The sequence below is a fragment of the Ptychodera flava genome, chromosome 5, assembly GCF_041260155.1.
Source record: "Ptychodera flava strain L36383 chromosome 5, AS_Pfla_20210202, whole genome shotgun sequence".
Taxonomy (NCBI): domain Eukaryota; kingdom Metazoa; phylum Hemichordata; class Enteropneusta; family Ptychoderidae; genus Ptychodera; species Ptychodera flava.
In genome coordinates, this window is record NC_091932.1 from 2481330 (window position 1) to 2507081 (window position 25752).

General features: G+C 37.0%; 2 long non-coding RNA genes across 5 annotated transcripts in view; both read right to left on the minus strand.

The window, feature by feature from the left end:
• The window catches only part of LOC139132764 (uncharacterized), a 220931-nt gene that overhangs the window by 59760 nt on the left and 135419 nt on the right, over nucleotides 1-25752 (minus strand). The gene's annotated exons all lie outside the window — the stretch shown is intronic.
• Nucleotides 20774-25752, minus strand: part of LOC139132758 (uncharacterized) — a 30434-nt gene continuing 25455 nt past the window's right edge. For all 4 annotated transcript variants that reach the window (XR_011552407.1, XR_011552406.1, XR_011552405.1 and 1 more), the window contains exon 6: nucleotides 20774-21616. This is a non-coding gene — a long non-coding RNA (uncharacterized lncRNA). The remainder of the gene's footprint in view (nucleotides 21617-25752) is intronic.

Consider the following 25752-nt stretch of genomic DNA (forward strand, 5'->3'; position numbering starts at 1 on the left):
AGTAAGGCTGTACGCAAATGTTTCTATATTCGCGTAAAATGTATCAAAAATGCGTACATGTAAGCACTTATAAAACAGCTGTATACGCCATATCGAAAACTAGTTCAAAAGTCAATGAATAAAGTGTTCAATAAACATCAGCAGTGACAATTTTTTTTTTGGACGAGTTTTACAATCTTTAATACTCTTCTGTGTATATTCTCTGACGACGGTATTCGTTTCTGACTAATTACATTTAGATTACAACTTCCGACGATCTCTTTGCTGCCTGAACTCTATCGTCGCTGCTCTGAAGTCAAATGCGTAAAGTTTTGGGCCTTCCATGGTTATAACTATCAGATCATTTACGGCATCTTCACTCAGATAATTACGTTTCGATGTTTTTAATCGTGTTGTGGGTACTGAACCCCCATTCACACGGGACCGATGAGACTGGAATCACGGCTGACTGTGCAATATTTGGTGAGTTCACGATAATCGTTGTAAAGAAGCGTACAGAACGGCCATTAAACTATTATTTCTAAGTCTGCTTAGCATTAGCTTAAATATTCGACGCAGAGATCTTCAGGGTTTACAAGCCCTAATTCAAAGAACGTATGCAATTCTGGGGTGAAGAAAACGTAGTTCTAAGAAATTACAGTTTGAATTTAATCTCGAAAAAAGACAAACAATCCAAAAAAATTCAACTGATGTGGGGTTATTACAAGGAGATAAGGGTCGTGTACACTGTTATTCGGCGAAAGTAACACTAACTTTTTCAATTCTGGCGCCAGATTTTTCACCTGTAATGAATATATTTAGTCTGAAAGACCGTTTCTCAAACTTCCAGTTAGACCGGCTCCAAGTCTGTGGGCATATCAAAACATATAGTAAATTGAAGGATTAATATCAGTAGACCGTCGGGCTGAGTTGTAGGGCTGTTGGGATTGATCGCGGGGTGATCGCCTGGCTTGGCCAACTATGCAGTTACCATGACTTTTTGGAACTTAGCTTCCGAGAAAAGCCAGGGGACTGGGAGCCAGTTTAACTTCCGGTAAAAAGCCTGGAAGTGAAGATACAGCTTGCAGGTGAAATACAGCGTGAACAAGGGCTGATAATTTATGCAAAACTCGTCAAGTTGACGCTTTGAAGGCTCGTTGTGCGAAAACAAAAGCGATTTTAAAATCCAAGACTGCTTTTTTTTGGCTCAGTATGTACCCAGCTCTCGATTGCCGTTAACGGAACACCAAGGTCTATTGCATACAGGTAAAAGTCGCCACTTATTCACAGTAAACTTGCCAAAATATCTATTTCCAATAGTAACAAAGCATAGACTTTAAAAACGGATCCGTTTTTAAGGTCTATGAACAAAGATGGTCTCGATACCGTAAACTGCGAAACCTGTCCGATCGGGCATTTCAAAGCGCAAACATGGGTAACTACCTATGCCACAGCGCACATCGTTGTGTATAGACTACAATTCTTTCTATACTAGGTTGCGGGGACTTATCTGACCGTACTGTCATAGAGGCGTCTTTGTCCGACCGGGAAACATAAGGAGATACGACAGTTCTAAATATTACCATGGCGGTATATTTCTATAGCATTAGAGCACAGTCTCTCCACAGATTGTTGAATGACAGTGACAAAAGTTAGGACAAACGATGTAAAATAGGAAAGTCATGAGCACTACACTGATGACCAGTTGTATTTACAGACTCCCTGTTAGTTTCACCATGGAGGTAGGAAGCTTCTACCTCCATGGTTTCACGATCGATCAAGCAGATTACGCAGCGCATGGGTGCCTGAGGTTTCACCCGTCCGAAGAGAAATAAATGCGTCTGTAGAATTATTGTTCGCAATTTACTGTCATTGAAGGCTTTATAGCACTAATCCTACATTATCTCTTCACAAACTTTGACGCGGTCACAAGGGAGTACATGGTCATTTTTCACTCTCCTCGCATGATACAAACATGAAGCTATGGAACGGGTGTCATGATCGGTTGACGATAATTTATGAGTGAAAATGAGGAAAGCTTTATTTCAACAAAAATTCTGCATTTTTAGTCGTGGATCGTACTTGTGGAAATTTTAAAACTGTATTTGAGCATATACCAACCACTAAAGTTGAAATGACTGGTACAGATCAGTGATCAGTTCCGAGTTCACCGGCATTCACTTCTTGCATTGAAAAATAGAAAACATGTCTTCTGCGATGTGTTGTGGCATCAACTTACCACCGGACCGTGACTCACCTGATGGTCACAATCATCGAATAAATTTCTCTTCGACATCACGTCTCTCTCAGATCAGCGATGTCATCTTTATTTAAGAAATTTATTAAATTATCGATCGGATTCAAACTCGCAACATACCGCACCCGACCCACCCAGCCAGAGAAATATTTTACAGTGATAGGCTATTTATTGTGTTGTATACCAAAGAGAAAGACATGATTTATATTTCCCTTTACAATTTTGGCGATTTGGTGCTCAATTACTGTGAACAGCATGCTAAGTTGACTCCCAATCACCTTTCCTGTCTTGATGTGTAGGCCTACAGCTGACCACTCCGTGAAGTTCAAATTTGCATTTATATTTGGTTTGTAGTAGGCCTACAGAGTCGCAATTTCTTCAGCTGTGGTTTTGAAGCTGTCAATCATTCAGTTGCCGCACAAGTTTCAACATTTAGAACAATAGAATGCGATCGCAACTAGGTGTTACCGCAGCATTTGAGTTGTCAGTGTGTTGCCGCATGCTGTTGCCGCATGTTTTGAGGCATCAGTGAGTTCCCGCAAACGCGTTGCCGCAGTGTTTGCGGCAATAAAACAATGGGAAGTGGGCATGAAACAATAGATACCGCAGACCTTGCGGGAGAGAACAATGCTACCGCACAGTTACGCATGTTTGCCGCATACCGCAAAATGCGGTTACAAGTTATGTGATTCTGGTACTGTACAACTTGATGAACAAACCTATATTAATGCAATACAGTCATCTCTAACATCAGATAAAATATTCCTCAAGAGGTCACCAAATGAAATAAGAATTAACAGCTACAATGAAACCCTACTCAAAGCTTGGAGAGCAAACATGGACATTCAATTCATTCTTGATCCATATGCATGTGCCATGTACATCGCATCTTACATTAGTAAAGCTCAACGTGGAATGAGTAATTTGCTCAGTAGGGCTGTGGAAGAAGCAAGGAAGGATGTCATGATATCAGAGAAAGTGTCAGGCATATAGGAAACAAATTCCTTAATCATGTGAAGTTAGTGCTCAAGAAGCTGTTTACCTTGTTATGCAAATGAGACTAAGAAGAGCTTCACGCGGCTTCACATTTATTAACACATCACCCCTGATGATAGAGTTATCCTATTGAAACCTCTTGATGACATACAAAACATGCGTCCAAATGCTACTGACATAGAAAGTGATAGCATCTTGAAAAAATATGAGAGGCGCCCAAAAGCCCTTGAGAAATTGTGCTTGGCAGACTTGGCAGCATGGTACAGTTTTCAAAAGTTAAAAGATAACCCGCAAGATCATTATCAAGATAATGATGACTTCTACAAAACTGATGAAGAGGATGATGATGATGAAAACAACACAATATATCAGATACGTGGCCTTGTGTATAAAAAACGCACCAAAAGTAAAGTTATCAGATATGTTCGTTTCCATAGGGAAAAAGACAAAGAAAATCATTACAGAGAGTTAATAATGTTGTTTTATCCTTGGCGAAATGAAAATGAACTCCTTGCAGGGTGCAAAACATACTATGATCGTTACATGCAAGTGAAATTTGAAGTAGATTCTAAAGAAAAGGAGTACAATAAAAATGCTCAGGAATTAGATCAAGCTATTGAAGCAGTACAAAACACAGCCATTGATATGTTTGATAATGTTGCTCCAAATACACAACATCAGGAACATCAAGACATTTTAGAAGGATCAAGGCCAAGTGACACATTGAGTATGTTTGCACCATGTGATGAGAGTCATTCTAAATATGACATTGGACAGGACATTGGCATCAGTACAAATAATCCCATTATTGAAGATCTTCAACAACCACGAATGGCTGATAATGAATTATATCCACTTTTACAGAAACTCAACAAGAAACAAAAAGAAATATTCATCACATAGTACATTGGATGAAAACAAGGACAGAGCCGGTAAATATTTTTGTAACAGGTGGCGCTGGTGTAGGGAAATCTCTTGTTCTCAAATCATTGTATCAAGTACTTTTAAAATATCTTTCAAATCTTCCTGGTGAAAATCCTGACAACATACACTTATTACTAGTTGCACCTACTGGAAAAGCTGCTTACAACATTAAGGGTACTACAATTCATTCAGCTTTTCAAATTCCTGCATCCCAAGGTTTTCATTATAGACCACTGACATCAGAAAGACTTAATACTCTACAAGCAAAATACAGGAACTTAAAAGTCATATTCATAGATGAAATCTCCATGGTTGGTAATGGTATGTTAAATTATATCAATCTCAGACTACAACAGATAATGGCCAACAATAAAATCTTTGGTGGTGTCAGCGTTGTTAGCTTTGGCGACTTATATCAATTAAAACCTGTCTTTGATGGTTGGATATTTAACGACCTTCAACATGATTATGGGCCATTGGCTGTCAACATCTGGAAAGACCTGTTCAAAATGTTTGAATTAACAGATATTATGAGGCAAAAGGATGACCAGAATTTTGCTAAATTACTCAACCGTATACGTGAGGGAAAGCATACATCTCATGACATAAAAGTTCTGCAAACTCGAATAGTCAGTGTTGATAAAAAAACTTCATCTATTGATGAGTCGACAGTACATCTTTATTGCGAGAACAGACTTGTTGATGACCACAATGCAATAGCATATGACAGACTTACAGGAATAAAAAACATGTATACCTGCTACTGATACAGTCATTGGCGATGTCTCTGAGATCATAAAACACAAAACATTAGGTATTGTTGTCATGCTTCCTGCTCAAAAAACAATGGGGTTAGTTTCTAAATTATCAATTGGAACAAATCAGCGTATTGAGCTTTGCATTAATCTGTCTGTAAATGATGGATTGATAAATGGTACTCCAGGAGTAATCAAATACATCGATGGACCTGATTTGCATCATGTTACTATTCTATGGATTTTATTTGATGACGATTGTGCTGGCAAAAACCTGCGACGTGAAAAACGGCATTTAATACATGACAAAGTATCTCACAGATGGACGCCAGTTTTACAGATATCACGGCAATTTAGAGTGGGAAGACACAAAAATGCAGAAGTTGTGAGAAAACAATTTCCACTCAGACCAGCTAGTGCCAAAACAATACATCGTTGTCAAGGTGATACACTTAACAATGTGGTTGTGGACTTCAGTACAGCAAACAAGAGAAATCAGTGTCATGTACACTATGTTGCTTTAAGCAGAGTGACTAAACTTACAGGTCTCAACATAACCACATTACAAGAAAATCAAATATCAGTTAGCACTGATGTTACACAAGAGATGCAACGCATGAGAACCCATTCCATGCTACAACTCTGTTTCACATTACCATATATTATATCGAACAGATTCATTATTACTTATCAAAATGTGAGATCTCTTCATTGCCATTTTCAAGATGTTGCTAGTGATTTCAGCTTAACTTCAGCTGATGTACTAATTTGCAGTGAATCAAGACTACAAACCGGCGATCACAATGATGACTTCAAAATAGCAGACTTCAACCTTTTCAGACAGGATGATAAAAACCGTCAAAACAACACCAGACCATATCATGGTATGGTTATGTACAGCAAAGAAAACACTCTTGAAGCTACCCCACAGACACTGCATTGTTTTAATACAGATTTCTTAATTGCAATACACAAAACAACATTTGGTTAGTTCAAATTGTTGGTGTTTACAATCCACCATCATCACCTACATCAAACTTACAACATGCTCTTCTTCAGCTCATCCATACACTTGAGTACAATCTACCAACCGTGATCATTGGTGATTTCAATGTTGACTTACAAAAGCAAACACAATCTACAAGACAACTATCTGAACTTATGACAAAGCACTTCAACTACACACAAGTTATTGAGGAGTCAACAACAGACTATGGATCATGCCTTGATCACGTTTACACTAACATCCATTGCATGCAAAGTGGTGTACTTGAGTCATACTATAGTGACCACAAACCAATTTGGATTGCATTGTAAAATAGAATTAAATCAAAAACTGCGGTCATACTAATTACTGCCCGTGACTACCGTAGCTGCCTGAGAACTGCCGAGGAAAAAGTGGGACAAACAGGTTCAGTTTATTTCATGCCCAGCCAACCCAAAATATCATTGATTTGACGTTAACCTGATGTTTTCTCCAGCCGTTTTGAAACACTGAAGACACCGGGCTTCGAGGACGTCGCCAGCTTGACATTGAGTTCATACCATTCAGTCCGAGAGATGGTACAATAATCTCGCCAAACGCTCACAGTTTGACAGCTTCCACCCCTTGCACTGAATGGTATGATCTCACAATCAACTGTAAAGAAAAAAAATTGAAAGATTTCTGCAGTGATGTCAATTACACTTAAGGATTACTCAGCAAGGGCACTTTGCAAGACCAGTACTGGTTAGCCACTTTCATACAGAGGAATTTCTCCTTACTACTCCTACACAAAAACACTCCATTATTTCTCCGTACTACTCATACTAACTCTCTATTGCTATTGTTATGTAGGTCATTTCCCCCCACACTCATCATGACCTTAGTTCAATTAGTCTAGAACATTCTCAGGGTCACTGCCCTTGATGACCTAACAACCTTGAATTCAATTAGTCATGTTTGGAATGTTCTGGAAAGTTGATTAGTTGCGTAAGGGAGATAATTTTAGAACAGTAATTAGCATGTCAATAAAAGTTCTAGATTGTTCTTATATGCCTTTATAAAAGGGACGTGCTCAGCTTCCAGTCAGACTTTTGGGATCGTGTCTCTTGTGTGTTACTAAACTCCAGCAGTAGTCATTCTCAAGACTTTTCAAGACCTTCACTGCCAACGCTGGGTTTATACTGTGGACTTTGTGCAGCTTCAAGCCTGCAAGCCAAAGGACTGTTCATTCATCCGACTGACTGTTACAACTCTGAGACTGGAGCTTTGCCGTCCCAGCTGAGATAAGTAGTCTGTACACTTTTAAAGCTTGTACTCTATCCCTGACTTAGCAATTAGTTTTATTTTCGTAATAAATTTTGTTTAAACGTTAACTGCTGAGTTCACCCTTTTGTTCGTTTTCTCTGCACGTAACAAATTGGGGGCTCGTCCGGGATACGAATATTTGAGCCGTTTGACAACATTTTGCCAGCCTTTTCAAAACTACTGTACACTGTGAACTCAGCCAAATCCAATCATGGCGGAATTTAAACCAGACGAATTTATGGATGACCTTGATCAGGACACATTTAATTCCCTCAGAAAAGACAACCTCATAGCACTGGCAAATTTCCTTAAAGTAGAAGTTAAAAGATCTATGCGCAAGAGGGAAATACAGTACCGTATTGCCAAACATCTAGTTGATTTAGGCCAATTTGAGGAATCCACCCTGAAAGATTATGAGCCCAAGTCTACCTCTGAACTCAGAAAATTAGAATTAGAAATGCAGACAAATTTGGAGATCAAGAAACTAGAATTACAAATGAGAGAAAAAGAATTACAAATGGAAAAAGAGAGACAGGCAGATTTGGAGCTTAAGAAATTGGAATTAGAAAAGGAAATGAAAGAAAAAGAATTGCAAATGGAAGAAAGACAGAAAGAAAAAGAAAGGCAGGAAAGATTAGAAATGGAAGAAAGACAGAGAGAAAAAGAATTGCGATTAGAAGAACAGCGATTACAGGTAGAAATAAAACGTTTAGAGCTTGGACAGTCAGGAAAATTCTTCCCTTCGGACAAGTTTGACATCACTAAGCATTTCAGGTTAGTTCCCCCTTTCCAAGAAAAGGATGTTGACAAATATTTTCTCCATTTTGAGAAAATTGCTCAGAGTCTGAATGGCCTAAGGAGTCCTGGTCTATGCTTTTGCAGAGTGCTTTGGTGGGTAAAGCCAGAGAAATTTACATTCAGTTGTCAGTAGAGCAGGCTTCAGATTATGATTCTGTGAAGGAATTAATTCTCAAGGGCTATGAGTTGGTGCCTGAAGCTTACCGTCAGAAATTTAGGGATTGTGAGAAGGTGAAAGATCAAACTTACGTTGAATTTGCTCGAACAAAAGAACAACTGTTTGATCGTTGGTGTTCTTCGGAAAAGGTCAGTCAGAATTATGACAAATTACGACAACTGTTTTGATTGAGGAATTTAAAAGGTGCATCCGGAGTGACATCAAGACGTTTATCAATGAACAAAAGGCAGATACATTGGAGGTTGCTGCACGTTTGGCCGATGATTATTCGTTGACCCACAAATCTTCATTTCTCAGCAAACCATCCCAGTCCTTTTCATACAGAAACAATGCAGGTAAATTTAACTCCTCCTTTTCATCCAAGAATTTTTCAAAGGAGAGTAGGAAATCAAATGAAAACAGTTCACAAAATTCAAGTAACACTTCCACATCATCAGATCCCAAGTCTCAATCTCCTTCTGACAAACAGTTCGGTACACTTTCTTGTAATTATTGTAAGAAAGACGGCCATTTAATGTCAGATTGTTTCAAATTGAAAAGAAAACGTGAAGGTCAAAGTAGTCAAAGTGGATCTAAGCCCACCGGCTTTATTTCTTCATCAACTCAATTAGAGTCTAATAATGTGTGCAACACATTTTCTGAGGTTAAATCCCTCTTATCCCCAATTAATGAGGTCAAGGTCAATTCTTCTCAAGATAGCATTATGGGTATTTTCGAACCATTTATTCATAATGGTTTTATATCACTTTCTAGTGATTTCTCTTCCGCTACCCCTGTCAAAATTTAAGAGATACCGGGGCTTCCCAGTCTCTTTTGTTGGCAGATACCCTGCCGTTTTCTGAAAAGTCATTTTCAGGTTCTAAAGTTCTTATAAGGGGGTAGATTGTAATGACTACATTCCTGTTCCTCTCCATAATGTCTATTTGTCTTCGGACTTTGTTTCTGGACCTGTGACTTTAGGTATTAGGCCTTTTTTGCCTTTTGAAGGGATTCACCTTCTTCTTGGAAACGACCTTGCTGGGGACAAGGTCATTACTAATCCACTTGTGACTGATAATCCTAGTTTAGATCAGGATCCAGAGCCAATGAACAAGAGATACCCGATTTATTTCCTTCATGTGCCATTACTCGAGCCATGTCAAAGAAAACTTCCGAGAATCAAAATACTCTCAAAAATAATGTCACAGATGTTGACTTAAATGACACCTTTCTCAGTCAGGTGTTTGACACGGATCATTCCGTTATCCCTCGTGGATTTGAAACTTCCAGTAAAACTTCTGCTGACCAAAGTCAGACATTTTCTAGATCAAATCTCATTGCAGAACAACACAAAGACCCAGATATTTTGTCTTTGTTTGACAGGGTAGATGATGAAGGTAAAACTTCAGATAGCTCTGTTTCCTATTATACAAAGTCTGGTATTCTCATGCGTAAATGGAGACCTCCAGATGTTTTGGTTGATGACGATTGGGCTATAAAACATCAAATTGTGGTTCCAAAGCCCTACCGTGCTGAAATATTGCGCCTGGCCCATGAAACTCCCTGGGCTGGTCACTTAGGAGTCAGGAAAACTTATCATAAAATTCTCAGTCACTTTTATTGGCCTAATCTCAGGCAGGATGTAGCACATTTCTGTAAAACTTGTCACACATGTCAAATGGTAGGAAAGCCGAATCAGACCATTCCAAAGGCCCCTTTACAGCCGATTCCTGCATTTCAAGAACCATTTAGTAGGATACTAATAGACTGTGTTGGGCCCCTACCAAAAACAAGATCAGGAAATGAGTACATGTTGACAATTATGTGTACATCTACTCGGTTCCCAGAAGCCATACCACTGAGAAACATAAAGACAAAGACTATAGTGAGAGCTTTAGTCAAATTTTTCACTTTATTTGGCCTCCCTAAATGTGTCCAGTCCGATCAAGGCTCCAACTTTATGTCTGGAAGTTTTCAACAAGTAATGGATCAGCTAGGCATTAAACAGTATAGGTCATCCGCCTATCATCCAGAAAGTCAGGGTGCTCTTGAGCGATTTCATCAAACTTTGAAAAACCATGATTAGGACCTACCGTTTCGATACAGAGAAGCAGTGGGATGAAGGAATTCATTTTCTGCTCTTTGCTGTTAGAGAGTCAATTCAAGAGTCTCTTGGTTTTAGCCCATTTGAGCTTGTATTTGGACATACAGTCCGTGGCCCACTTAAGCTAGTTAAAGAGAAATTCCTATCAGACGATGATGATTGTCTGAATATTTTGCAATATGTGTCAGATTTTCGTACGAAACTCTCTAAAGCATGTGAATTAGCCAGAGAAAATCTTGAGTCATCTCAGCAGTCAATGAAAACAAATATGATAAAAGCACCTCAAAACGGAAGTTTGAACCAGGTCAAAAAGTTCTTGTTCTACTTCCAATTCCTGGCAAACCACTCCATGCTCGTTACTTTGGGCCATATCTAATCGATAAGAAATTGAGTGATTTAAATTACATCATAATAACACCTGACAGGCGAAAACAAAAACAGCTATGTCACATAAATATGCTTAAGCCATATTTGGATAGGGATAATCCTACTAAAACAAAGCCTGTCAGTACAGTCAGTTCTGGCCATTATGAAGATAGTGATACTAAAACTGACTTGAGTGAAAATACTCTAAACTCAAAGCTGGGCTCGGTCAAGCTTCAGAACTCAGAAATCCTGGAGAAGCTGGAGTCTACAAAGTTGGCACACCTCCAGCCAGAACAACAACAACAGGTGAAAGAACTGCTCCATGAATATAAAACACCTGTTTCAAGATGTTCCAACGAGGACAAACGTCATCTATCACGACGTTGATGTTGGGGACAGTAAGCCTGTAAAACAACATCCATACAGACTGAATCCAACAAAAGCGAAATATCTCCAGGAAGAAGTCAAATACCTGCTGGACAATGACTTTATTGAACCCAGTAAAAGTAACTGGAGTTCGCCGTGCATACTTGTTCCCAAATCAGATCACAGTTATCGTATGTGCACGGACTTTAGGAAGGTCAACACTTTAACAAAGACAGACACTTCCCAATCCCGAGGATTGATGACTGCATCGACCGAGTGGGAAAAGCCAAGTATGTGACGAAATTTGACCTACTGAAGGGATTTTGGCAAGTCCCTCTGACGGATCGTGCTCGTGAAATATCCGCCTTTGTTACACCACACGGATTGTTCCAGTACAAGGTGATGCCATTCGGAATGAAGAACTCTCGGGCAACGTTCCAACGGATGATCAACGACGTCATATCCGGGCTAGACGGGATGTGCAGCTTACGTTGACGACGTCGTCCTGTATAGTGACACCTGGGAGGAACACATCAAGCTCATGCGGAAGTTCTTTGAGAGACTGAGCAAAGCAATGTTGACTGCCAACCTTGCCAAATCTGAGTTTGGCTGGGCAGGGTAACTTACCTCGGACATACTGTAGGACAGGGTGAGGTAAAACCTGTTGATGCCAAAATCAGTGCCATTTCAAATTTTCCCATACCAAACTGCAAACGACAACTGATGCGCTTTCTCGGTATGGCTGGTTACTACAGAAAATTCTGTCCAAATTTCTCCACAATTACTGAGCCTTTGACTAACTTACTTAAAAGAAAGTAAAGTTTGTTTGGTCAGAGCAATGCCAACAGGCATTTGATACACTTAAAGCCATACTGCAAAGTGCCCCAGTGTTGTCTGCACCAGATTTCACTTTGCCATTCAAATTAGCTGTAGATGCTAGTGATACGGCTGCTGGTGCTGTTTTATTGCAAGAGGATAGTCATGGTGTAGATCATCCTGTTTGCTATTTTTCACGCAAATTTAACAAATCCCAGAGAAACTACTCTACAATTGAAAAAGAGTGTTTATCTTTGATATTAGCTTTACAGCATTTTGAAGTTTATGTTACTTCTTCAAATCAGCCAATAGTGGTTTATATTGATCACAACCCTCTTGTTTTTCTGCAGAAATTTAAAGGCAAAAATCAGAGATTGCTAAGATGGAGTTTAATGTTACAGGAGTTTAATCTTGACATTCGACATATCAAAGGCAGAGACAATTTAATTGCAGACTGTCTCTCTCGTATTTAGAGTTTATTGCTGTTCACTTTCAAGAAATTTTACTTTAGGAAAAAAAAATTTGAGTACTTAAATCCTTTTCAAGATTACATTTGTAAAGATACAGAAAGATTTTTCTTTGAAAAATTTTCTTTTTTGAAGAGGGGGTGTGTTATGTAGGTCATTTCCCCCCACACTCATCATGACCTTAGTTCAATTAGTCTAGAACATTCTCAGGGTCACTGCCCTTGATGACCTAACAACCTTGAATTCAATTAGTCATGTTTGGAATGTTCTGGAAAGTTGATTAGTTGCGTAAGGGAGATAATTTTAGAACAGTAATTAGCATGTCAATAAAAGTTCTAGATTGTTCTTATATGCCTTTATAAAAGGGACGTGCTCAGCTTCCAGTCAGACTTTTGGGATCGTGTCTCTTGTGTGTTACTAAACTCCAGCAGTAGTCATTCTCAAGACTTTTCAAGACCTTCACTGTCAACGCTGGGTTTATACTGTGGACTTTGTGCAGCTTCAAGCCTGCAAGCCAAAGGACTGTTCATTCATCCGACTGACTGTTACAACTCTGAGACTGGAGCTTTGCCGTCCCAGCTGAGATAAGTAGTCTGTACACTTTTAAAGCTTGTACTCTATCCCTGACTTAGCAATTAGTTTTATTTCGTAATAAATTTTGTTTAAACGTTAACTGCTGAGTTCACCCTTTTGTTCGTTTTCTCTGCACGTAACACTATTTTAAACTATGTCCTTCTCAATGGCTCATTTTAATCTATTTTCTTGAAAGATTTATCAAAAATAGCCATGTTGTTTATCTTTACTTGAGTTCTTAAAAAATAAAAAGGGTTTTCTGAAAGAATGCGTATATGGCTTTCATTACTTTAAAAATCACTTTGGCCTATACAGTGTGAAGCACTGTACCAATCAATTGCACTTGTTATGTAAATGCTGATACAATGCCAGAAGCCAAAGACATTCAGCATTTTTCCACCGAATTCATATTTGTAAATAAAAAGGCCGTTGTCATTGGTCTGTCATGATAATGTCCATGATCTTGATCATCACAGCTTAAAAAACTTTAAAACTATTGGCAAAAGTTTAAATTTACAGACAAATGCAATATCTATGAAAACACGTGAGCATTTTCAGTTCATGTCTGGTTATCCGATATATCCTAGAACAATTTTCAGCCAAGGCCCGACTTTCTAAACTTCAGCTAATTTCTAAACTTAGAAACGCTATTTAGAAAGTGATAATTATCGTTTTTATCCGATATATCCTTGGAAGAAATTTTTCACCCAAGGCCCGACTTTCTAAACTTCAGCTAATTTCTAAACTTAGAACGCTATTTAGAAAGTGATAATTATCGTTTTTATCCGATATATCCTAGAACAAATTTTTTCACCCAAGGCCCGATTTTCTAAACTTCAGCTAATTTCTAAACTTAGATCGCTATTTAGAAAGTGATAATTATCGTTTTTATCCGATATATCCTCGAACAAATTTTTTCACTCAAGGCCCGACTTTCTAAACTACAGCTAATTTCTAAACTTAGAACGCTATTTAGAAAGTGATAATTATCGTTTTTATGCGATATATCCTTGGAAAAATGTTTTCACCCGAGGCCCGATTATAAACTTCAGCTAATTTCTAAATTTAGAACGCTATTTAGAAAGCGATAATTATCGCTTCTGGCTAAACTTTCTAAGTTTAGATTTAGATTTAGACAATTCTAATTTAGCTTTCTAAACTTCCAGCTAAACTTTCTAAAAACGATAAAAACACAATTCCGCACCTTAATGCTAAATTCATACCTGCTACCATTTCAGTTCTGTTGCCAATTTCAACCCTCGTCATATTATCCACACTACTATTAGTGCTTTGTGTGCAGTCAATGTTGAATTTCTACATGATATTAAAATATGTTATACATGTACGGGCACATAATATAAGGGCATAGCGGAATTTAGCTGGCGACTAGTCCAGCGTATGTACCGTGCTGTATGTTGCTGGCGTTCTAGGCGATATAACTTGTACGCCAGGAACACACAGCACGGTACGCAGGGCTAGCTGACAACTAGTTGACACTATCGCAAGTTTGAGTGCCATCGTCGTAAATCTTACTTTGATCCAGTTGACTTTAAGCGAGAGATTCATGCTTCAAGTTCATTTATGATTCATTTATGATTTGCTATGCGCCAGTCAATGTAAACCCCCCCCCCCCACCTCGGGCAATACGGGAAAAATGTGGGGGATTAGACCGTGTGTGCCATGAAACTGTGCCAGAGGGGGTGGGGCAATTGCCTCGTTTTGATCCCCCTATTCCTTTGACGGACAGGCCCAGAATATGTTCGTAAATAACTACGCATGCGCACGTATGCAGGGCCTGAAAATTACCCGAGGTCCCGGACCAGTGTTTTTATCCCGAACCAGTACTAATTACCCCTAAAAAGTCCGCAGACCAATACAAAAAAAGAGCCAATTTATTTTGCAAGGGAATGTCCAGTGCTTTTCCCAGATTGTGTTCTAGTGTCTTTTGACGAAAAATTAGAAACTACGTCCCCCCCCCCCCCAAACACAGGCGTGATGTTTTCTGGGTAGTTTCTATAAGTGTAGGTTATTCTACGTTTCGACGTTCTCTTCCGTAGCCTAATCAATCGAAAGAGGTAAGTGACTGTAGGATTCATGTTAATTTTTCGACTAGAACGGGCAGTTTTCTTGGCAGGCCGGATAATTCTGTTTCTTACCTTGGTGATTAGGCTACGGAAGAGAACGTCGAAACGTAGAACTACACTTATAGAAACTACCCAGAAAACATCAGGCCTGTGCCCCCAAAATACCGAAGTTACTGAAACCATGGAGGTAGCAGAGACGCACTAAAGCCAGTTAAACTAAAACCAAGAGCCCATTCCATTACAATAATTATCGCGTCGATCAAACATTTAAAATTTAGTCTATTTCTTTCATCACAACATAAACTCTAAAGGAAAATCAGTTACTCTATTACAGTTTGCGATTCATGATATGAGCCAGGCGATGTGCGTCCACTAGCCACTGCACTGCAAAAATCAAATGACGGGCCTATATATACTCATTTTACATGTAAAATTTAATGTGGTAAAAACCAGACCATAGCCCCCGCTAAAAATATCAGCAACCCCAAAATTGTGTGAAAATATTATATCTCCTTCTATTAAAGTAGTATTTAGCAGTAAAATTCTCTGGAAGGAGTCTCATTACAACTTTCCGATCATCCGTGGCAAGCAAGCTTCTGAATTTAGAAGGTCACCATGCTGAATTCACGATGCTGAAGTTATTTTCGTATTCGTTTTCGTATTCGTTTTCGTATTCGTATTCGTATTCGTATTGGAGTCACTGACAAAAATCTTAATTTTTAGACCAACATTCGTAATTTTTAATAAAAATTTTAGCGTTTAAAGACTCTTAAGTACTTTTACAATAATACAATATGCATCGATATTCTGATAATGTAAAGTTGGAGAAAACGTTCATCTTTTTAGGGCCTAGGTCGAGAAATATCGTTTCTATCATTGGAGTAGAGATTTTAAAAACAAACGGCCAGTCGTAGAATTTTGAGGAGAGATTTTGTAAACAAACATCATTTTCGTATTCGTATTCGTATTCGTTTTCGTATTAACATATATACGAGCGACGTTCCAGACCTGATTAACTTCACAACATTCTGTTGACATCGTTAGTACCACTAATGGAAAGCTGACCCGCCAAATATGACGACTTGTATTGAGGTAATTGACTTGTCATAAACTGATGTCTCTGTAAAAGTGATCGTCATACCGACAGCGAATGTAGTACATGAAATTATCGTTCCGTGTGTTTTTATGTTATCTTTACCTGTTTACTCTGAAAAGTACCCCTTGTCAAATGTATTTCTGATACTCCCCCTCACAAGCAGCAGCTCATACAACTTTGTTATAACTTTGAGCTTTGTAATTTTTGCCTTACTGCACTCCTTGAGTGTGTTTTTGAGCAATAAAGTTTTATAAAGTATTCTATTGTCATTGTTATTTATTTCAGGCCTACATACAGCCATATCAAAATACAAGAAAGTAGACTACTTAAAATATAAACTGTAAATTGATATGATTATTCTAAAGTGAGTAAAAAAGGATGACCGATATAAAAATCCGAATTTGCTCAACTACCTTTAAATCAGAGTTGTTTCGCTCTCAAGGAGACGGAGACAAACATGAAGAATATTAGCATGGAAAAGATTTTGTTGGTTTTATATTTAGCTTTACAATGGTTTTAATGTGATATTTTTTGTTCAGATATCTGACATTCTATCTCTTTCTTGTATATTATTATGTAATTGCAATTTAAATTTCATAGCATTACCTTCAGCATATGTTCGAAAATTAACTGTAGTATTATTTTAGTATTGATTTAATTTCATTGTATATTAACAGTACCTATCATTCACGTTCATTATACTATTAAAAAGAACAGACACCTCATGTCACGTCCATTCACTAGCCCAAAAATGGTGAGAATGGCACCATAAAATAGCGTTTGTGTGTTGTTTTATTTTGAATTGTTTGCCAGTGTTTTGTTAGTTTTATTTCTTCTGAATTGATGATGAGAACTAATTTCAATGTTTTACAGTTTTGTGATAAGCTGTATGAGATCCTCATTGCCATGAACAAATAATTCATTCTCCACTGTAATATGGAAACTGCCTCCATAGTTTTCTTACAACAGCATACTGTATAAGCTAATGAAAATGTTATGATTAAATCACACCATTTTAGCATTTATCATTACTCACTCATCAGGTGATAATAGTGGATAGATTTTAGGAAGGTCAAAGGCAAATGACTGGGACATGTCACCCATATTCTCTTGGTGTAACATGGATTACCTATTTGGTGGATATTTCACACACACAAAAGACTGAACACGTTTGGTTTAAGGGACAAAGTTGCTCTATTTTGACCTTGATAAGTCAAGAAAACTTGGAATACTTATATAAAGGCACTCAGTGTAAAAATGACTGGTATGTAACTACAAAAGTTTCATAAACTACCCCTTCTCTGAATGCAAACAGAGGATTTCGCTTTTGCCTCGGGACAAAATTAAAGGGAAAGCTGCTATCCTTATCTACATGAAAAGCACCGCCAATTTAAAACTTCATTACAAAAGCTTGCATGTAGTCCAACTTTATGTAACATTGTATGTTCAGCCATGCATGATGAGAGTTGTAACAATTCAACATTTGAACTTGTGTTCTTTCATAGATGAAAAATGTTTTTTCTGAATGTTTAAAGCCCCTGTAGCTGGAACTCTTGAAATTTGTTGACCTGAAAAAGGATTTCTTTTTTCTCTGGTTTTCTTTAAATTCTACAGATTTAAAGCCGCACTTTTCAATCCCAGGTTCTCGCATTAGTGGAGTTCTCCTCCCAGTCAAACACATGGCCAGTACGATGTTTGATTTCTATTACATTAATTACACAAACTGATTTCAATCTTTTGTCACCTTTGCTAATCCTGCAAATAGAGCTTATATAACCGTTTGATTGACGGTCGGTTCAAATTGCCAACTGTCATTTATTCCCCAGCACCACACTCGAATTTCCTTAAAAAACGTCTTCCAGTCGCGTTAGAATTTGAATATACCACAGGGTTCGATCGGCAGCAGCTTCGTGCTGACCGCTTTGAAGTCTGTCAGCGTTTTTGCGGTCCGAAAAAACTAAAAAGTGGCATTTTCTGGAGCGTGTGCCCTCATGTTGCCTGTTTGGTGCCCTTTTACACAGTGAACACACCGCCATAGGTTGGCGCCCTTTTAAAGGGAGGCTCCGCCTTAAAGGATATAGTCTTTTACCATTGAAAAATTGGACAAGTAAATTTAAATTTTAATTGTTATTTTCATTTCCCGCCATTTTTTAAAATTGATAATATTACAAAGAAACAGCATATGATGTCCCAGTGGAAAACACTTCAGCACTATGCATTAGATTGGACTACTCTGTTGTTTCTGTGAAGATTCCAATGCATATATGCACTGCGTACTGTGTTTTTGCTTTATTTGCATGAGGGTGCAATTTTATGTTGGGCAAACATTTATTATTTATCTTGCTCAAAATTGCACATGTAGTCCCAGTGGACAGTTCATTCTACCTGTATAAACACCCCTCAAGGAGTACATTCCTATGAACTTGTTGAAGTTTGGACGTAAATCACAAAATAATGCAAAAAAGATACAGCTATTGGGCCTTTAATCTTGTGTGGATGCAAGCAGAGTTCAGGTTGTGCACAGTTGACCAATATTTCAGCATGTTTCATGAAATGAAAACAACGAAGTGCTGTTCATATTGAATAAAATTCATTTCAAAAACTCCTGAATGAATTGGAAGAGAGACTAGTTTTTTTCTGTAACCACAGATATTACAGGACAGGAACACAAGCGTTTCAAAAGTTGTGAAAGACTACTTGTATGGCATTACAAGTCAGTGGCGGACCTACAAGCATAAAGTCCCATTATATTGGCAGCAATTAGCATTTGTCATTTTCATACAAAAGATAGCAGATGAGAAGCCAGTATAATAAATGTTGTTGAGCACTGACTGGGAAAACTCATGGAAGTCTAAATAGGCGGGATTGCCAAATATGGCTTTCCCCATGCAAATATGCAAAGTGTGTGACATAGAGCATATATAAAAGATGAGAGGAAATGAAAAATATTTTGAAGTCCATAGACTACAGTGACTTGCAGCCGATTGGGCTATACACAACAACCTGAAGAATTGTTTTCTACATAAAACAATTTATTCATTGTACTTCACTTTTGACACTTTGGTAACAGGACTGAGAGATTAAATATATGATTGTGAGACAATTTTAAAGGTCATTTCCCCTTGTAATAACAAATTTAGCTTGGCATAAATATTTGTCAGGACCTATTTTTTTTTAATTAAAAGGAATATGCAACTGCAACTTCCAGCATTTAAGTTACTGGAAAATTGTGGGCAAGCATATAAGATTAGTATTCCTAAAAACCAGAACCACATTAAATTCAATGGTCTCTTGTTACCTGCTCGAGTATAGCTCTGTCATAAATAAATCATAAATAAAATAATCATACTGTTGCATAATGTTCACTGCTCCATCACTATTGCAAATTTGTGAATTCAAGATTAATTCAATACGAATTTGTCGCTCCTTCTGTAATGGATGGTTATACTATCCCAGACACGCACAATCAGCAAAATAACAAGCAAAATGCAAGCAGCAAATTTTTGAACTTCCGTGGGCATACCTGGCCTTCCTCCATTTAGACTGTAAGGAGCCAGTTTTCACCTCATGAACTTTTCCAATCTTTTCGTTCCTGACACACTTCTAATTATCAATGGCATGATGTTCCTGTGATTGGGCTATTTCTAAACCAAAATTTGGAAAGCTAAGTGACGCTAATAAATTGAAAAGTGAACATCTTTTCTTTAATTAACAGTCCTGTAAGTCAAGATAGGCATACTAGTGGCTGACGATGTAATGAGTCAAAGAAATCAAAGCAAGCCTTTCATGGCCCGTCGTACATGGCTGTAATACTGAAAAAAGAATATAATATACTCAACCCTATTTTTTCTGGATCATGTCCTCAGCAATGATAATCAACATGGAAAAACCTGTAAAGGGTATATCATGATGATTTACTTAAAAGAGGAAAGTACAGGTATTGTGGAAATTTCATCAAGTCAGCCCTAGAAACCTTTAAATTACATTTGAAAGTGTAGTGCTATCATTTTATGAAAGATATAATGTTCTGATAAAAAATCTGACAAATTGCCCTAACAGTAATATTGTGCAAATTACATAATTTTCACATATCAAAATCACTGATGGAACAATTAATTAGCTTTGAAAGCTATTATATTAGAAAATTTCAAAAAAATTAGGCTAAAATATTATTATATTCAATTTTATATTCATTTGATTAAATGATAATCATACAATCCCAAAGAACCAAAAAGACCAAATTTGAGACCTATCACGTAAGTTATTCCTGAAGAGAAGACATGACAAACAAAAATGAAAAGTTATCGAAAATGCAATTTTTATGCTTATTTTATCAACTATTAAATACATAGTCCCTACCAAGATTTTTGCAAAATATCAAAGAAATAATGCAAATATTAATATTTGATATCTGTTAAAAATCATAATTATCTATTTTTTTCTTAATTGCAAAAGCAACATTTTGAAGATTCCACTCAGTTTAGACAATCCGCTATACATTCCACATACCTAGGCTGGTCACATTGGTGTAATTATTTCTTAGTTATGACCTCCAAAATTTACTTTACAGACATGCCAGCCTCTCTGTAAGTCCCCTGAATGAATCTGCAAGGACTAATAAAGCAGATTTTGCTAATTTAGTAAAGGAGTGTCTCAATACAAGGAGGCAAATGTTAACTAGAGTAGACTTACAATAAGAGAGCCAAAGAGAAAAAATAACAGAAATTACATCTAGACAATTTCAATCTACTTTCATTCCAACATTAACTATTTTATTAACATAAAAAAAACTATATTTTGTACAACAAGTATCACATGTGAAATTTGAGATCACAGCCAATGCAGAGCCAAGTTCTTTGTTTTGAAGTTTTCATTCAAAAAGTTACAAAATAAACAAATATCAGTTCTCCATGATGAGTGTGATTATGATTAAAACCAACGAGTGAACTAATATGTACTACAGAGACCAAACACAATGGCAAGAATAATATGATATGATTGAGGTATGATAGAAAGGATAGTGTGAGGGTAACCTTCTGCTCATTATTGTACAGATTATTTAGCAACTGATCTTATCACAAATCTACAAATTCTGTTAGGATGCAACTCTCAATACAAGTAATCTGAATTTTAATATAATAAAATTATATGATAAAATCCTAGAACATTTTCAGATATTCTGTGTAAAAAATGAACATGGTGTTATATTTTACATGTCCTCTTGGTTTCAACTTTTTTGTCATGGTCCTCAGATCCTTCAGTTTTACTGACCGCATTGCAAATCATGTCATTGATTACTAGTATAGCTATTACTGACATGATGGAAATAATTGTAATTCTTTCTCTCTCTTATAACTTCATCTTCCTCTTTTTCTTGGTTGGGAATATTTGTGAAACTTGTATAAGTTTGATTTTTAATTTATTATTTTACTTTCATCCACTGGGAAAGGCTTTAATGGCGACAGATTGTTTCTAAGCAAAAAGTCCATCTACGCTGTGAAAATATTGCAAACCATGACCTGTACACATCATTGGGAAATATCTCCTGTAGCATGCACTGAGTACATTCCACACCATTACATCTTGTCCTGTATGAAAGATAAAATTGTCTAACATTAGCAAGGCATTTGTTGACAGTGTAAGAGTGCATTGTTTTCACAGCTTATTTATGTATAGAAAATATTTTCAAGAACAAATTGACACATAGTCATGTAATATTGAACTGAGATATTAAATTAAAAGCAGATCCTCCAAAGTGAGAAAGATAAGTACAATACATCATTGTACCAGTACACTGATAATAATACTGAAACCCATCAACCCTATCTCCATACTTACAAGACAAAATTGTTTGCCTGCCATCCTAAATATAACTTGCAAAAACTTTTTCAAAGCTTTATTGGCTAGCCCTGTTCCAATATGTGAATATAGGATCAAACAAGGAATTCTGTAACTTAAAAATACAACTAACAAAGGGTCAAACATGTCAGGAGTACCATGTGAAGGGATAAAGTACCATGGGATGTGATCCTGACCACCATACATTCGGTTTTGTGAGGTCAGTGATTGTTCTCAATGTGGACCCATTGTTGTAGTCTTCTTGATTTTCTTGGAAAATGGTGACACTGTCATATTATTTGGAGCCAAAATTCAGCCATTCATTCACACTTATTTTTCCTGTGCCATTTGCTGTTGTTGATGGCTAATTTCTGTTTATGGCATAACTTGAGACAATCAGTGTTCCCTCTTAGGTTTCGAGAGGGTGCGCAACTTTAGATACGCCAGATTGCCTCACAGCTGGGTTCGTTCATGTATATGCTCATTAATTGAGGTACGTCACAACGTACAATGAACGTTGGTGGAAACTGCGCTGCCAACGGGCACTAAACTTGAAACGCGGAAGTAAAATCTACGCTGAGATCGCACATTTCGCCCTGAGTTATCGTTTCCAAAACTAATACCGATTGCAATGACTGAAATGACTGAGACTAAAGTTGAGCAAAACATGAAATTTCACTGCGAGAGCAGTCGGAGACCCTGCGCAATCAGCGCGCAAATAAGCCTTAGCGGGAACACTGGAGACAATCGACAAGTTTCAAGCAGTTAATTTGTGAAAAACTTTTGATATTTGTGCTTTCCCAATTTTTGATTCACTGAACAAATTAAAATCACAAGATAACATTTCATACAATTAAATCCTTTAATTGTGTTTTTAGTGCCTATAACCAACATTTAATGAATTCTTGTCCTACAAAGTTCATATTTCACTATCATGTCAAGATGTTTAAAACTAGTGAAGCACAATATGTCCCACACGGTGTATTTTTATCACAAAAATTGACTAGCTTGAAGACACAGATACTGTAAACATGATTCTATAGACTGCTGTAAGTGAGTGAAATTACATATTGTTTTGGCACAATACAACTTTTTACTGACTTGGCAGACGGGAGAAGTGATACTGTCTGACAGAAAAAGGCTTAATGGTTGCTATCATCAAGCAATCCTAAAAATATATTACGTTGGATTATAAGTCTACCAATGCTATAAGATTGAAAGGCAGCCACTGTGCTATGATTTTTTCACGAGTACTTAGTAATTACTCAAACTAGCTCAACACCCCCCCACCCCCGATTTTGTACATTTGCTTAATGCTGATAAAATGATCTGACATGGCCAGAAGCCATTTCCCTGAATGTCATCATTTTTACTGGTAGTTTGAATTGGGAATTTGATGCGCACAATGTACAATTTATATCTTCAATGTGAGATAGCATTTGCAATGTTTCTTTATCTATTCAGTACTCAACTCTATGTTCAATGCTGGTTTTGACTACAGCTTCAATGTGCATCCAAAAAAAGAAAGACTCAGCTACCTACTGGTACTACCCATATTTGCTGACTGATTAAGACTTTTTGGCAATTATTAAATTCCACTTGCTATTCAAATGTACACTGCCAATCTCTTGTATTTTGTACAACTTACAGAGTCAAACTAAATGATGCCTGAGAGAGCTATGTCATTAAGTGAGAGATACAATATGTAGAATATTGCCAAAGATAACTTTTCTTTGATAGGTGAGTATCAGTACACGTAGTTTGACAAATACTGTCCTTTCAGGACTTAAAAAAGGGGCGTGGTTATATGAGAAATGGAATCATGGGGACATTGGACATTTGCACAACCACTTTCAAGAGAGTGAAGGTTTCAGCATGCTAGTGCACTCTCATTCTGATGCCTCAGTGTTAGCAGACTGAACTCTGAACACTTTTCAAACATTTTAGAAAGTGTACCAGAATGTTTTATATATGACACTTTGCAAACTCTTTGTCAAACTTGTAACTACAACACCTCAATACCAAAATACACCTTCTGATAGGAATCTCATGATTATCAGTTAAGTCTTGTGGCAAAAATGGAATATATTAAATGATCATGAATTAATAATTATAAAGAGGATACTACAGTATTATAGTTGATTTTCACTTGCATGTCATTTCACAATTTTCATGGGACAATAAAAACTTTATAATATTCAAAATTTGGCATTCTCTCTCTTTGTGGCTTTTTGCAACACCTGGAGATTTTCAATGTTAAGTAAGGCAAGAAAGTCTGTTGACAAACCAATACCACAAACTTAGTACGATATGAGAACTAGTGGAGGTTTCCTTTCTCATGAATTGCTCTGCTATAACTAGCATCAGCATGATACATGATTTTCAACAGTGTCTGGAAAGACTTTTTGATATACTCTGATTTTGATTACTAAGATACCCTAAAACTACTTGAACTCTGACACCAATTAAGGTTTGCTTTGACGCCTCTACGGAGCATCACTGATTTAAATGAATTTCAGGTATACTGGACCTAAAGGAAGTCTTATCCACTTTTGAATAAAGGGTTGTACTTGTATGTTGTGTTGTTTCATCGCTTTACAGTGTTGTTTGTTATATTTACCGTATCATAATGATAGTTATAATGATATTTGCATTGGTCCATGACCATTTTCAAATATACTCGTCTATTTTCACTTTTATTTAGTAGCTTGATCACACTTCCCAGAATTCTTGTTTATCAGCGTGTGACAAAATCTCGTCAACAATATTTAACAATGTTGCGACAGACACAGCTGTCAGAGAATAAAATTTTTATCAGTATAAATATGAAAATTTTTGCACAGGTTTGATGTAGAATAATGAGAAATATATTTTTTAGAATTTATTTATATTTCCTTAGAGGAATAAAGTATACAAGAAGTAAGACCACTGATTCCATTGGAATTTTCTACAACAAATCAAAATAAATGCAATGTTGCATGTAGGTGCATGAAAATATAAGCCCTAATGAAAAACTGAGCCTAAATATCTGACTGGGCTGACATGTATGGAATGTCTAATGCTCATTGCAGAATTTTTGTTAAGGCCAGTAACCCCAGTAAATGTTACTGGGGTTCCCCAGTCATTTTACCGGGGTTCCCCTTGGTATACCAATGCAATCTGATTTAGGGACAGACGAAATGTTAACAGGTTCCCAAATCATTTACCAATGTTCCAGAACCTTGGCAAAATTACTGTCATTTAAATTTCTGGTTCACATGAGCATTTATACCGGTACTTCCAAACTCTATCAACTGCAAAGGCCATAATTCCTGTAAGTCTATCAAATCCACATCTTTGCAAGTCATTGCTCAAGTTATCTTCCTAAAAGCCAGCTCCATTTTGCAAGTCTGAACACAAACTATTGCAACAATTTTGATAAAAACCAGGTCATGTGTTATTTAGGTCAAAATACAGAAAGGAGTGTGAAATGTATTATTCAGTACAAAAATTGAATGGCATTTAATTCTCATGTCATACTTTTTTCAGAAACTACAATAACATAGTCTTTCATGGGTAGTTCCCATGATTTAAGTTTGAAAAGGCCCTGCTTGGGATGAATACATTGTATAGTTAGCCTCCTTTGTTAGTTTCACAAGACAACTTCGTCTGCATACAAAAAACTATTATTTGAAGCGGGAAAATTTTGTTTTTCGACAAAACTTTAATTTTTTCCAAGTAGATCCACTGATCTCGCCTTGTACAGAACAACTACAATGAGATGAATAACAGTCACTCAATGTTGAGAATTCAGTTTTGACAATACAATTGTAACACTGTTTCAATTCTTGAGCATTTTTTGGTAGCAAGAACTGGTGTTAGTTTTTATCCACGGGAAAATATATTT